The 13,146-nt window shown below is 39.9% G+C and overlaps 1 protein-coding gene and 1 long non-coding RNA gene across 2 annotated transcripts in view; one reads left to right on the top strand and one right to left on the bottom strand.

Annotated features, from left to right (window-relative positions):
• The window catches only part of LOC128891441 (uncharacterized), a 3,080-nt gene extending 1,033 nt beyond the window's left edge, over positions 1–2,047 (top strand). The window contains exons 3-4 of the long non-coding RNA XR_008460828.1: positions 22–867; positions 1,767–2,047. This is a non-coding gene — a long non-coding RNA (uncharacterized LOC128891441). The remainder of the gene's footprint in view (positions 1–21; positions 868–1,766) is intronic.
• Positions 1–13,146, bottom strand: part of LOC128891440 (uncharacterized) — a 54,981-nt gene that overhangs the window by 32,184 nt on the left and 9,651 nt on the right. The gene's annotated exons all lie outside the window — the stretch shown is intronic.

Raw genomic sequence — 13,146 nt, 5'->3', positions numbered from 1 at the left:
CATCGCTGGCAATTTTGTCAGGTTGGATGGTAAAAGGCTAAATCGCCGCGATGATCCTAACTTTTTCATTTGTGCCGAAATGCCTTTTCCGCCTGGCAGCGCCCTTTCATGCGACCCTCGCCCCTAAATCCCCTGGCCCATTGTGGCCCTTCGTCTCCACGACGTTATTTTCTCGTTCGTCGGAATAGATGGATTCGCGAACGCGCGTTTACTTTATGCCTTTTCAAGCGTGTATCATCGGCAGACATTGCGCGTGCGCTTTTGTAACGCCGGCACCAAAGGCTATAGATGCTAGGTAAGTGCCCCATTCTCTTCTCCAATCAGCGTTAACACTCGCGGGGACAGCAGTCGTTGAGACCGTATAATTTAATCGCTTCGATTTGGTCCGGTTAAGTTGAACGTTAACGATAGTACGCGGCTGTTTATAATAGGACGATTCCACCCTTAACGAATACGTTGGTGCATCGAGGAATCCCGGATTGGATTAATTTCCATACTTTAGTAGATTGAAATGATTTTAAAAAAGAAATCGACTGGTGGCGTTGCTAGTTATTGTTTTATGGTTTGAATAAATTATTTCATAGAATAGGAAAGACACTGGTGGCTCTGATTTTATTTAGGCAATTCCGTACGAAACACTACTCCTCTCGAAGTATTATATGTGAATAAACACAATTGTACATTTATTGCTCAGGATCTATATACATTTTTTATGTTTAATTGTGATTATTGTACTTTCATTTGAAATAGAAAAATCGGATATGTTCCATACCACTTTAACGGGAAAACCCTTTATTTTTATGATGAAGATATTTGTCTTTCGTAAAACATTGTGGAAAAGGAACGGGCCCCTCAAACTAGAGTCTGGTAAGTCTACATCAGCAACCGACAACTGAATATACTAATAAATAGACTGCGGATCTTTATGCAAAATAAAGTCTTTGTAAACACACCTATAAAAATTGAACCTAAATAGGAATTTATTTTATTCTCCAAATATTATAACATGAACTTTAATTTCAATCCTTTTTACATTCTTGCATATTGTTTGCATTTTGTAGCTTCTTGCGCATTCAAATTTCCTATAAATGCATAAAGATTCGCAGTCTACTGATAAATATCTACCATTAAATATCAACGGAATACCGAAGGCAAAGACCAAATCGTTCGATCAATGTTGACCGATACCCTCGTGGCACGTCGAGAAAAGAATCACCTGCCAGCTATTTCACGTCACGATGACGCGCGGTCTCTTCACGAGACTGATAATCCCAGCAGGAAACCGCTCTAGATCTCTCCCGCGGTTTCTAAATTGCTCCACTGACGATAAAATGATACAATCGCTGACATCACTCTATTAACAACTATGATTTCATTCTAGACACTTAATATCCGATGTCCCACTATCTCTTTGACACTCAGATATCCTCGTGACATATACATATAATCTAACATCTGGTGCGGTATTTATTTTTGTGATCTCATTTCAATTCACGAATCCTATTCCAAATTTATTTTCATTAACACAAAGTGTAAAGTAATTATAAATGAAGACCAAACAAAAACCATCTATAATATAATACAGTAAAGTATATACCTAATATAATATAACGAAGAAAAATAATTTACGAATAATCCAATTCACTTACGTATATGAATCACGAATAAATCCCTATTTACCCCCTAGGAGAGCAACTTCCCTGATTAGCAAAAGTTTTATCTCCTCGACTGTTATAATCTCTGCAAACGTGGTTTGTTTCTCGCAGAGGCCAAGAGGTAACTAATCAGAAAATCAATGTGTCAAGAGATTTCGTTCAAAGAAGAAAGAAGAAGAAAACGAATTAGTAAAGTTGAGGGGATCCCAAAATCAAACAACAGAATATTGATGTCCCGAACTCTCTGTGTAAACTGCGAAAGTCCTTTCATGTATCGACTGTGCTGTGCTCGAATTAAACCTAGAGTGCGCTGTTGTACCGTCATCCGCCGGTAATGCAGGTCCGAAGACGCAAAAATTCCCTAGATCTCTCATGATAACACGACAGGATTATTATAGAAATATAAAAGAGAAATATATTATAAAATTTTCAAAATGATATAAATTTCTGAATTAACACATTGATGTAATCATTATTATTTGAAGCATAAGCTGTTCTTCGTAAGAATACTGACTGGTACCAAAACGGTGGCTAATAAACCGATCGAGTTCTAGAACTGTGACAAATGTCTTTCATAACTGTCGTCATAAGTTTTTATAAGGAAACTCTCGTCCCACATATTGCCTCGAACCTTGAAGGAAGGGTGCAAGAAATAGAAAGGAAGACAACTCGGTATAGAAATTTCAGGGAGTCATTAGAGGGTGAAATGAACAAAGTTACCCTACCCAGGTCAGATTATGAAATGCTTCAGTATTCAAAATTATTGATTCTCACCAAACTTTTGCAATAAATCTCTATCTCTAATTTATCCCAAGGCCTAGAAACTCACACATGAAAGATCTTTTACCTGTCCATTAAATTTCGCTATGAGTCTCCTCTGATCGCTCGACTTTGTCAATTAAATTCCATCCTCGATGGAAAGCAGCACTAGAAACTTTGTCGAACTTTCATCGTTCTGTGGCATAACCGGCCAAACCATCTGCTTCTCGTAAATACTCCATAAGACGCTAAACTAACCGCTAACACGTTCGAAGAAGCGACGCATCCTTTCATCTTCGGCCATCAAACGTTTCTTGGCGACGGGACGCGTCGAGGCGAACTTCTGATTAAACGTTTGTTGCGCCAGCTCGTAAACGAAGTGCAACTAATATTCCACTAGCAAGCAATTTATGGCCAACTACCGTCGCAGTGTTGCTACGCGGAATGCCATAATGAATAATAAATTTCCCGGGACCAAAAACAAAGCGTTCCTTGCCCTGTATTTAGAAACGCCGTATTTTACCGTGGGCGGGACTGTTTTATGTCGTATCGTGCTCAGAAGCGCGATAATAACGTATTAGATGTTCCAAGTATTATTAGATTGAGGTATAAACATTATTGGATTCATGGACTACTGATCACTTTAATTCTTGTTGGGATAACGAAGTGCATTGGTGTGGTGGATGATGCAGGTTTTTTCAATTTCAATTACGTTCTTTTTCTTTGCAATACGAGTCAGTAAAATTGTCTATGTCGATTTGATAAGGCAGAAATTTGATTCACATTTCAAATTTCCTAATCATCCATTGGAGTAAAAATAATTACACAACACAAGTAACAAGTTTTCCTGGATAACTTCATCCCTTCCTAAAATATTGAATCGTTCCAATTTAAACAAAACACCCTGTACAATACATTATTAACAAACTCACCAGCGGTGTGCAGCGGAGGGTGGTAAAACTTGACATTGGCTGGCAGAGCGAGGGTGGCAGGGATCGACAGTTGCAAACCAGGCCCCAGTAGATGGACCAGCGCGCTAACGACAGTCACCACCCAACCCCAGCCACCCTCTGGGTAGTAATGTCTGGATAGAAGCCGCCTGGCTTGCACCTGGGGGCTGCCAACCTGTGGACGACAACGTTTCTTCTGCTCGTCGTCCTCTTTGCGTTTCTTCGGTTTTTCCTCGACGCTGCCGTTTTCTGTGCCCCGATTTTGTTTCACTCGCGCGTCCAGGAGCGGCCAGGATCGCGCTCGAGATATCGACATCACACGCGTGCCTCTGTTCACCGATGGGCAAACTACGTGCCCGTTTCGGCCACGATCGTTCTTTTCGTTCGAGCAGCCCTTGGCGCGGACGCCAGCGTCCCACGCGACCGATGCTGCGGGCACAGATGCGTCAGAAACATGCTTCCAACCCTCTGGAAGGCAATGAGCTCCCTTGTCGCGCGTTTCTCGCCGTTAACAGTGCACTGGCCGCGGACTCCACTGTGGCGTCCTCGAAGATTATGAGGCTTGGAACCGTTTGGGTTATTGCTTGAGGGTACGCTTTTATTTTGGGGTTGATGGGGTGATATTCTTGTTGTTTGAGGTCCTTGAAATATTTCTGGGAAATTGTATTTAAATAATTGGAAAATTGTTGAGGCTGTAGCTGTTTCTATCAGGGGTTGTTCTGTTACGGTGGTTTAATAGGGACGTTTGGAGAGGTGCTTTCTTATTTTCGGATAGAAATGGATTCTTTTTGTTAATACTCCTGTTGCGTTAGGTCTGTAGAATATTTCAATGAGATCATATTCAATAAATGTAAATATTTTTGTTAATACTCCTGTTGCTTGAGGTATTTAGAATATTTACAAGAGATCATGTTAAATAATTTTGAAAATTGTCATAGTTATTATAGTTTGTATCACAACCATTTCACTGACTCGAAACTTGAACACGTTTTGACGTGTAATATTCGTATTTTGAAACAAATGGAAACTAGGCCAGTTGTAAATTTAACACAATTTTGTACATACCTGTACACGTAAACGAACCAAATTTCAAGAGTTTGTATCAATTACTTCAACTATAAAAAAAATGGTGAAAATTGCCTCGAAAGTGGTAAAAATGAAAGAGTATCCCCTTAAGAGAGGAAGCACCCCTATTATCAGAATTGCCCCTTTTATTTATGCGTTCCTAACTCGTAAGTTATAAAAGACATCGAAAACTGATTTAAATGATTGTTATATCCCTCCCGAAGGGCCTCGTATATGTAAGCAAAAATTTTCCTATTGAGGCTACTTTTGTACCTTAACGGGGGAAAACACCCCTATTATCCGAGCCACCCCATCTTAGGACTCGTCAATTACAGAAGATATCCAGGAATGATTTAGGTAAATGTTACACCTTTTCTGAATGCCTAGATATCTAAATTTTCAGAACTTTATAATAACATCTATCGATGCTTGATTTTCACGCGAATTTCACCCCTTAAACTGCTCTTCCCTATTTGTTCCATGCTCGTGGCTAGGGGTTAGCTCGTTGGTCGGAATAGTTTCGGTGGAATTACTTGTACGGCCCGCTTTGAATTGCAAAGAAGGATATTAAAATGAAGCGTCTTGTATTCTACTTAGACCAGATTGGATGGATTTCTGTAACGACGAGGAAACTAATTTTTCGAAATGGTAGTTTAACGTTTTAACCGCGGGAGAATCCTTGAGATTTGAATGCTGAGAACGTGTAGATTGTAGATGTAGATGTAGATGTCTATGTAGATTGGCTAAAAAACAAGTGGTTTCATGACTGAGTTTATACCAAAATTATCTGCACTGACAAACGCTTATTCTTACCGCTAAAAGTTGTTTATTTCGAAGTGAAGAATCGTAAATCTACTTACGACGAGGCAATATTTACCATATAAATATATCGTGGCGGAATTAACAAAAAAACAAACAAAAATTGAGGTACACTACTCTTTCACATTTCAACAAACAATGATATATTTCAATTTTGTATTTAGTTTTTTAAATTACAACGCTATGATCCTCTACTTCCAAAATAATAATATCTTATAGGAAAGTTTATATTCATAATGCACGATCAGCAAGGTATATCTGACATAAATATTCGATAAAATAAAAAATTCAAAAACACTCAAGGATCAATGTAACCAAAACTTGCTTTAATGGCCTCGAAATTCTCGATGCAGAATTCGTTTCCATAAATCAACAGCTCCGATCGGTTTCATCGTTTCTCGATGCGCTTCTCAATGCATCATCAGCGCGAGGAACAAGACAATCGAAGAGGGGCGGATCTGCGTTTTACGTAACACCTTCGAGGCAACTTTGAGTGGAAAGTTGTAAAGATGGATTAACGATGTTCATGGGCCCCGGCGAAATGGACCATTATAAATTACACGGTGGACCTTCGCCGTTACGACATCGATCGGTGGTTAAGGCGTGCAACGTTGATGCACGTGCCCCCCGGGGATGGAGAGCGTAATGGTGGATTTTAATAAATTTTCTGCTCATTATACGCCAGCGACGATTTATCACACGCAAACTTTAACGTTGGTCCCCTGCGGTGCGCCAAAATGCAGCTTCTCGACGATCGCGTTTGGGGGCCATTATTATTTAAAAAAGTAGAATAATTGATTTTCGGGGGGGTATTTTAATACTGAAAGCAGCAGTGGAGCCTTTGGTCTATAGACTAGAAATCGTATTGGGTACCTTATGTTTATTAAAATAAATTTTAGGTAGATATTTAGCTAGAATTTCTTTTAGATTTCTTTCTTTCTGAGTTTTAGACAAGATAATTTTGTCTACAGGTCACGTGGTCTTTATAACTATTGTACAGAGTGGTTACCCATCCGTAGCAAACATTCTAGAAAAGAAAATAGAAAACGAAGTGAATAGATTTACTTTAAAAAAATTTTTGTTTTAATAAATTCCAAACATCGTCTCGAAAATTATTCTACTCGACTGAAAAATCAGTGTTCAATTATCGCCACCTTAGCAGCTGTAAGGCCAATCAGTGGACACGAAACGAGTTTTCGCGCGTGAAATCGTGAATTTATTTATCGTGACGAATCGATATCGCGCGCGCGAATGCGGTGAGAATTAGGTTAACGCTGTAATTAATGGTTTGCGCCGAAGTGATCCTTCTTCTTTTTTTTTTCAGTTTCCTCGCGGAGGCTGTAATCGAGACTTCGAGCTACCTTCGCAATTAATATTTTGCCAAATGAAATTGAGGAGAAAGTCGAGGCCCGTTTCTCCAATTGAATCGGTCGTTGCAGATATGGGCACAACTTTATTCGATTAATAAATGATAAGTGAACATTTCGCATAGTGATTTATACGCGGGGTTTAATCGATTCAATATGAATTCAGAGAAGCTTCTTGGGTGGTCCACGAAATACTATGTCTTTTCTATTACTTTCTTTGCATGACTTTTATAATTAACTATATTTATTTTGTTTATATCGGATGTATTATATTCCAGGTACATTTGATACAATAGTAATTCAGATAAGCTTCTACTAGGGCGGCCCTTGAATTTCTTCGTTTTCTCCAACATTTTTCTTGCGCGACTCCTATAATTAACTAAATTTATTTTATGAGATTGAGATATATTAATCGCATCGGTATACAAAATTAAAATCGATTGAAATTTAAAAATCGTTGTTATGATATCATTCCTTCACCTACGATTTAGAAACGCACAGATCTCTTAAAGAAATCTCTAATCGATATAATGCTATTCCACCCTTAAGTTATCAAGAGATATTTTTGAGTTAGTCGCGTGTAATTGTAGATTGATCATTTTTAGAAACGAGTAATGATTTCGTACGTTACTTGGTAAATTTTTTTAAACACGATCTGGCCAACGATTTTAGAGAAAATTGTGCCTATGTTACTCGAACGTGACACGTGGAATGGCAGACTGGATTGCGAGTTAGGTTCGCGTCTTTCGCGGTGCAAGGCGATCGTTCGACAAACTGGAACACGACTGACAGGCCTCTAAAGCGCAGGGTATCGCGTTGTACCGGCGACTGATGCTACTGTGACGGCAGCCAGCAGCTCTTCTTCCCTCTCTGTTCCCGCTTTGGGCTCTTCGTGGCCCGACTCTGCACGAACCCAACCCGATTGCGGCAGCCAACGAGTGAATCCTAGCGTGGACTTAGGGTATCTCAGAAATTTGCACCTGTGATCCACGCTAGAAGCCACTGGGCCAAGTGACGAACCACTAGTGCGATTTCTTTCTAAAAATGAAGGGGACTACTTTTTCTTGTAGGTGCAAATAGAAACGGAACTGATCTAGGTATAAATAGAATACATTAAATATTGGAGCATACTATATGTTATAATAAATAAATTGTTTCTTAGAAAATATCACTTGTACATGTTTCTAATACTCAATTGCCAAGGAGTAACCTCGAGAATTAGGTTCTTCTTATTATATCGAATATCATTATTTGCTACCAGTCGAAGGAATTTCTTAACCGAAATTTTTAATTTTATTATTGCCAAAGAATAATTAAAGTTCCAGAAAGAGTTGTTCATTCAGTGTGCAATATCATTTGTATACGAGTACGAAAATCTATCCACTCGCTTTGACGTATACTTATAACAAATTGATACTAAACTTCTATTATTAACGAACAGTTCATGCTTCAATTTCGACATGTATTTGTCGAGTATACCAATCGATACCAATCTCCTATCATTAATCAACAGTCCACATAAACAAATTTCAACTCGGAGCAATCTCGAAGTGAGACATTGTCAAGATTCACAACCAGTAACCAACCACACTTTCCTACCTCTATAACCACCTAGCCTCTTGTCGCGAATCGGCACGATCGCCGCCGCCATCGCATCCTTGTTTGGACCCATGTATCTGCACATGTGCTCGAAGACACGTAGCCAGCTATCAGCACGCTATCGTGTCCATTTTTTTTTTCTTTCGCGGACGGTTAATCGTTCGCGGGTGCACAGGTGTTTCGCGTCGTGTACGCGAATTTTTACGTTCGGCTAATGGTTGTTGCGTGTAGCGCAACAGATACGCATCGGGGTTTCGAACAACTTTTACAGCGCGTAATGGCCCTTGCGGGTAATAGACGTCGTTGGTTAACACATCGGTAATGCTGTAAATATTGCGATCGGAACAGCTCGTGGAAACCCTATGGTGCTGTCGATTGGGAATTTGATATTTAGGAGGGAACGTTCTGGCTGGATAGAGGGAATTGATAAGATGATTTGCACTGGCGAGTGCAGGGTTCGAGTGGATTTGATTCACTCTGTGGGCTTGGAGTAGTGTTTCCAAATGTAGGAGAAATATTAGGTAGACTGGAAAGTAATGTCGTTTTCTTTTTTACATTATATTCAAACTGTGGTATTCCGCTTGATTCGTTACTTTATTATTATTATACAAGTACAAAGTTATACGCGTGGTACTAGCTATAGATCCTCGTATCGAGACGGTTCAGACAATTCTGTGTTCAAAGGGAAAAGTAGCGGGCTTTGTAGGTTCGGGAAAGATAGAAAATGGAAGGATAGGAATTATCTTAAGTTTAGTGGTCAGCACAGGAGAGGTAGCGAGGTCGAGGTCCGGGATGACTAGTCAGGATGAAATCATCAGTTATCGAAGGAAGAAATTTGCAATGTTTGCTTTTTTGAGTTTAACGGAGGATGAGAAGAAAACGGAGTTATCTTAACTGAAGCTAATACAAAGATTATGTTGGCATACAACAAAACAAATTTTGAGTAAAATTGTAAATTTCTATTTTCAATCAATTATGTAATCGCCCTCGTTATCAACGGCCTTTTCCTATCCAGCCTTCTCCCATCTACTTTCTTCGAAGATTGTGTTAGAGTAGAACACGAAATCGAAAGACGTTTCGATGGAATGCTATCGCGACAGCAGGAAATGCGTACCGATGCGATAGCCTCGAGCGACGCACCGTATGTTATATCTTTGGCGCCCTGTCATGCAGGCGCCCATGAGTAATCGCGGCAGGAGAAAAAAGAGAGTAGAAACGAGGGGAAAATATGCAAGTCGCTTGAACGTCGTGGCTCGTACATCGACGATTTTAGTGGGGCAGGATGATACGCGCTTCCGGCGATTCACGATGGTCTTAGACTTTGATTTTTATGGAACGTTTGGGAAGGAATCGGTGAACATCGAGATCCTTCGATTTTGATTCTTTAGGGACATATTAAGGCTAAAGGTGAGGAACACTGATAGGGTGGGAACTTTTTAGAGAAAATTTTGAAACTAATTCTTTCCTCGCTTGTGTGTACAATTTGAAATTTCTTAATTTTTTAGAATATTAATGATAAAATTCTGCTATACATAGATTCTTGGGTGCTTTGTGTAGTAAAACCATTGAATACGTAAGACACAAATAAATAGAATAAATACATTACTGTCTCCATGTTTTATATTTGTTTTGCCTCATAAAAACACCTCTCATTTTGATTAATAATTAATTGTCAAGATATTTATTTAAATATGAAATAAAGTCTCCATTGCTAGTGGAGACTGACTAAGAATTAGAAACAGAATATTACATAGAAACTCATAAAAAAATTCGAAACTCACCAAACGTCCACCCTTCCAATAAAGCATTCTTAATATCACCTGCTTAACATGCCACGCGTTAATTAATCATAAATCGTCAACGGCGAAACCTAAATTAACCGCGATTCAGCTTCGCAAATAAGACGTTTGCGAGGCCCTCGTAGATCAAGACTTGCCTGTCAGTTTCGAGCCTCCGAAATGCGTCTATAAATTCTCTGACACCATGTTGGGAGCGTCCTGTATAAATTAAACGGTTCGGTCGTATGTCTCGTCCTCTCGACGATCGCCGCGACCAGATTGTCAGGCTGTTTCCAACATCGCGGCAATCGTTTCTCAGCATATAAACGCGCCTCGAGCCGGTGATTGCCACTCGTAAAGAAACGTGGCGGGTTTACAGTGGCCGCGACTCACGTCGGCCTGAATCGCCGCTGACGAAATCGCACGTGCAATCCTCGCTCGATTAGGGTAGACACCAATTTACGCGTAACTGAGATCTGTATAGCTGGATCTATATCGTAGTTCTGAGGGTCTTCTTTAGGAAGAAGAAAGAACGAAAATTAACTCTTTCCTAAGAAGATGACAAAGAAATGATAACAAATGAGTGAGTGATCATAAAAGAGTGAAATTCTTGGGGGTGACATTGAGCTGAATCTAGGAATACTGTTGAGTCAATGCAAAAGTTATTGCTAGACTGCGGAAGTTCAAGCAAATATACCAGAATAATTGTGAAAAGTATTTTATATATGTGTACATAGCGAATATTCTGTAACATACTAATATGTTACTTATTATACTACATTTTATTCAAATTTTTCGTGCATATTTTGCATATTTTTCATGAATATTTTGCATATGCATGTTACGTATTTATCGTGCATAAACTTCCGCAGTCTAGTTATTGCCTAGGAAGGAACGTCGCAAAGGTAACAAATTTGCTCTCAATTTCACATATGCTACGAAAGTCCTATTTTCAATATTTTGATTTCTGAAGCTGTTTAATTACTCACTGCGAGATTCTTACTGAAATATTTATTCGAATTATATGCTCATCGATATATTTTCCTTCCTGATTTGCGAAAATATTGTTCGTTATAAATCGAACGTCGAACATAATTCCGAGGAAAGACTATTCTTTTATGCCTCTACATTCTATTCGATCGCTGGGACTTCCGCGAAGCAAGTGCATGAAACTAACGATTCTAACTAATCAAGAATTCGGAGTATGTTGTCACAGACAATACAGATACCGTTGGGCATGGACGAATTACCAAACTTCCATTTAACTGGCTACGAACATGGCTTCCCGCAAATCAAGGTGTCCCAAAGCAACGTAACAACACCCCAAACAACAATCTCGCATTTTGATTCCACGAGACGGAGTTTGAGAAGAAGTACTACTAGCGTATATCATTCTGTAAGCTATTCAAGGATAATTTAATATAGTTCCCTCTTACAACAATACAGAATAACCACAAATAACAGAAACCCTTCGTAAGTTTCTTCGTCGAAGTTTCTTTGAAACCGCAATCAAAATACCCAGAAAGATTCGAACTTGGCGACGTACGGGTCCATTTTCGTTATTATGCGCGATATTAGGATAAAACGTTAAACCTAGGCTACCCGGTGGCAGGAGTCCTCGTAAATATTGACGACTCTTCTAATTTATTCGACACAAGTTTTAAAGAGTTTCGAAACGACACGTTCGGATTCAAAACGCATTCGTGGTTCGTTAATGGACGGGATGGCTGGATCCATGGATCCACTCGACTCTTTTGTGGATTATCGAGAACGTGGAAAAGTTATTCGGTGTCATTTAAGGAAGTTCAGTCGTTCTGGTTCTTCTGGAGTCTGAAGATTCCATCGTTTCTTCTTTAAGCTCGCGCATACATGCATCACACTGAATCCTCCCTAAAATTCCACCTACAAACTCTAGCTCCTTCTTCGAAAAACAGATAAACCAAATGAATTCGAAATTCCCAGCTCCCGCTTCCACGATAACCATCTCCTCGACGAGATTGTCTCTCCGTCTGGGCAACAGAGGCAGAATATTCATGGTTTCGTGAAATTCCGCGCATCGCGAGGGTTAATCATGCGCCGAGCCAATTGTAAAGGGGAGAGGGGTGGGTCTGTTTCGTCGTGAACCAATTAGGAAAAGAGGAACGCGACTAGCCTCGTGGCGAGAGTCCCTCTGGAATGAAGTACCCCGTTGGAAACGACGCTGGCCAAGTAGGCAGGGGGCCGAATAAGAATAAGAAAAACGACGTTCGTCTGATAAGCTCTCGATGGCCAGGGAGAACCGGGGCCACCACTTTCACCGAATGAAAGTAAAACTCGATTCAGCGTGCTCGAGCACTCGTGCAACGAAAACGCTCGCGAGCGCGGTGCGTTTTCCCTCTCGGAATGTCATTAACCGACCTCGCCTCGGCTGCCATCTCGTCCTTCGACCCCTCGCGATCGAGCTGCGAGCAATAAACCTTCCTGCGCCTAGAAGTAGCCGAGCGCTCTTTTCCTAATAAAGTTTTACGACGCACGGATCGGTAACGAGAAAACGTCCTCGCGACTTGGCTGCATATCTGTCGAGACTTCGGTTTAAATGGGAGCTGGAACGACCGTGGCGATTCGAAGAGGGTGTCTAAGTTCGTGCTTTACACGAGGGAAGGTGCAGGCTTAGAAGAGTTTGAGACAAGTTATCGAAAGTGTTGGTTCAACATGTTGATCGCCGCGTCACTCGTATGTGACAGTTATTTTCACTGAAGAATTAAAAAAATTAGTTTGGAACGTTAAGGGGTAAAACCACTCTAGGATTTTCAAAAAATCGATTTCTTTTTTTTTGCTTAAACGATACTTTAGGGTCATAAAAATAATACGTCATTTGATTCGTAGTGAAAAACAAATGTTAAAAAGTTCAATTATCGATTTTACCGCAGCACCTCAGACGCGATTAAGGTGTTTATAAAACTTTAAACTGGGAGGACGGATTTCTCAGTGACTATTGGATAGATCGATTTGAAAGTTTTACAGAAGCTTTACAACAATATTCTCTTTGGAAGTACGTAGCCGTTTTTTGATTGAATGTAAGCTTTTTTTTTATAAACAATTTAATGCTCATTTTCAAGGCAAACAGTCGATTCATTGTTTAAAAAGTGCGCCACTTCCATAAAAATTGATTAAG

The sequence above is a fragment of the Hylaeus anthracinus genome, unplaced genomic scaffold, assembly GCF_026225885.1.
Source record: "Hylaeus anthracinus isolate JK02 unplaced genomic scaffold, UHH_iyHylAnth1.0_haploid 12001, whole genome shotgun sequence".
NCBI lineage: Eukaryota > Metazoa > Arthropoda > Insecta > Hymenoptera > Colletidae > Hylaeus > Hylaeus anthracinus.
This window is presented reverse-complemented; position numbering and strand designations above follow the sequence as displayed.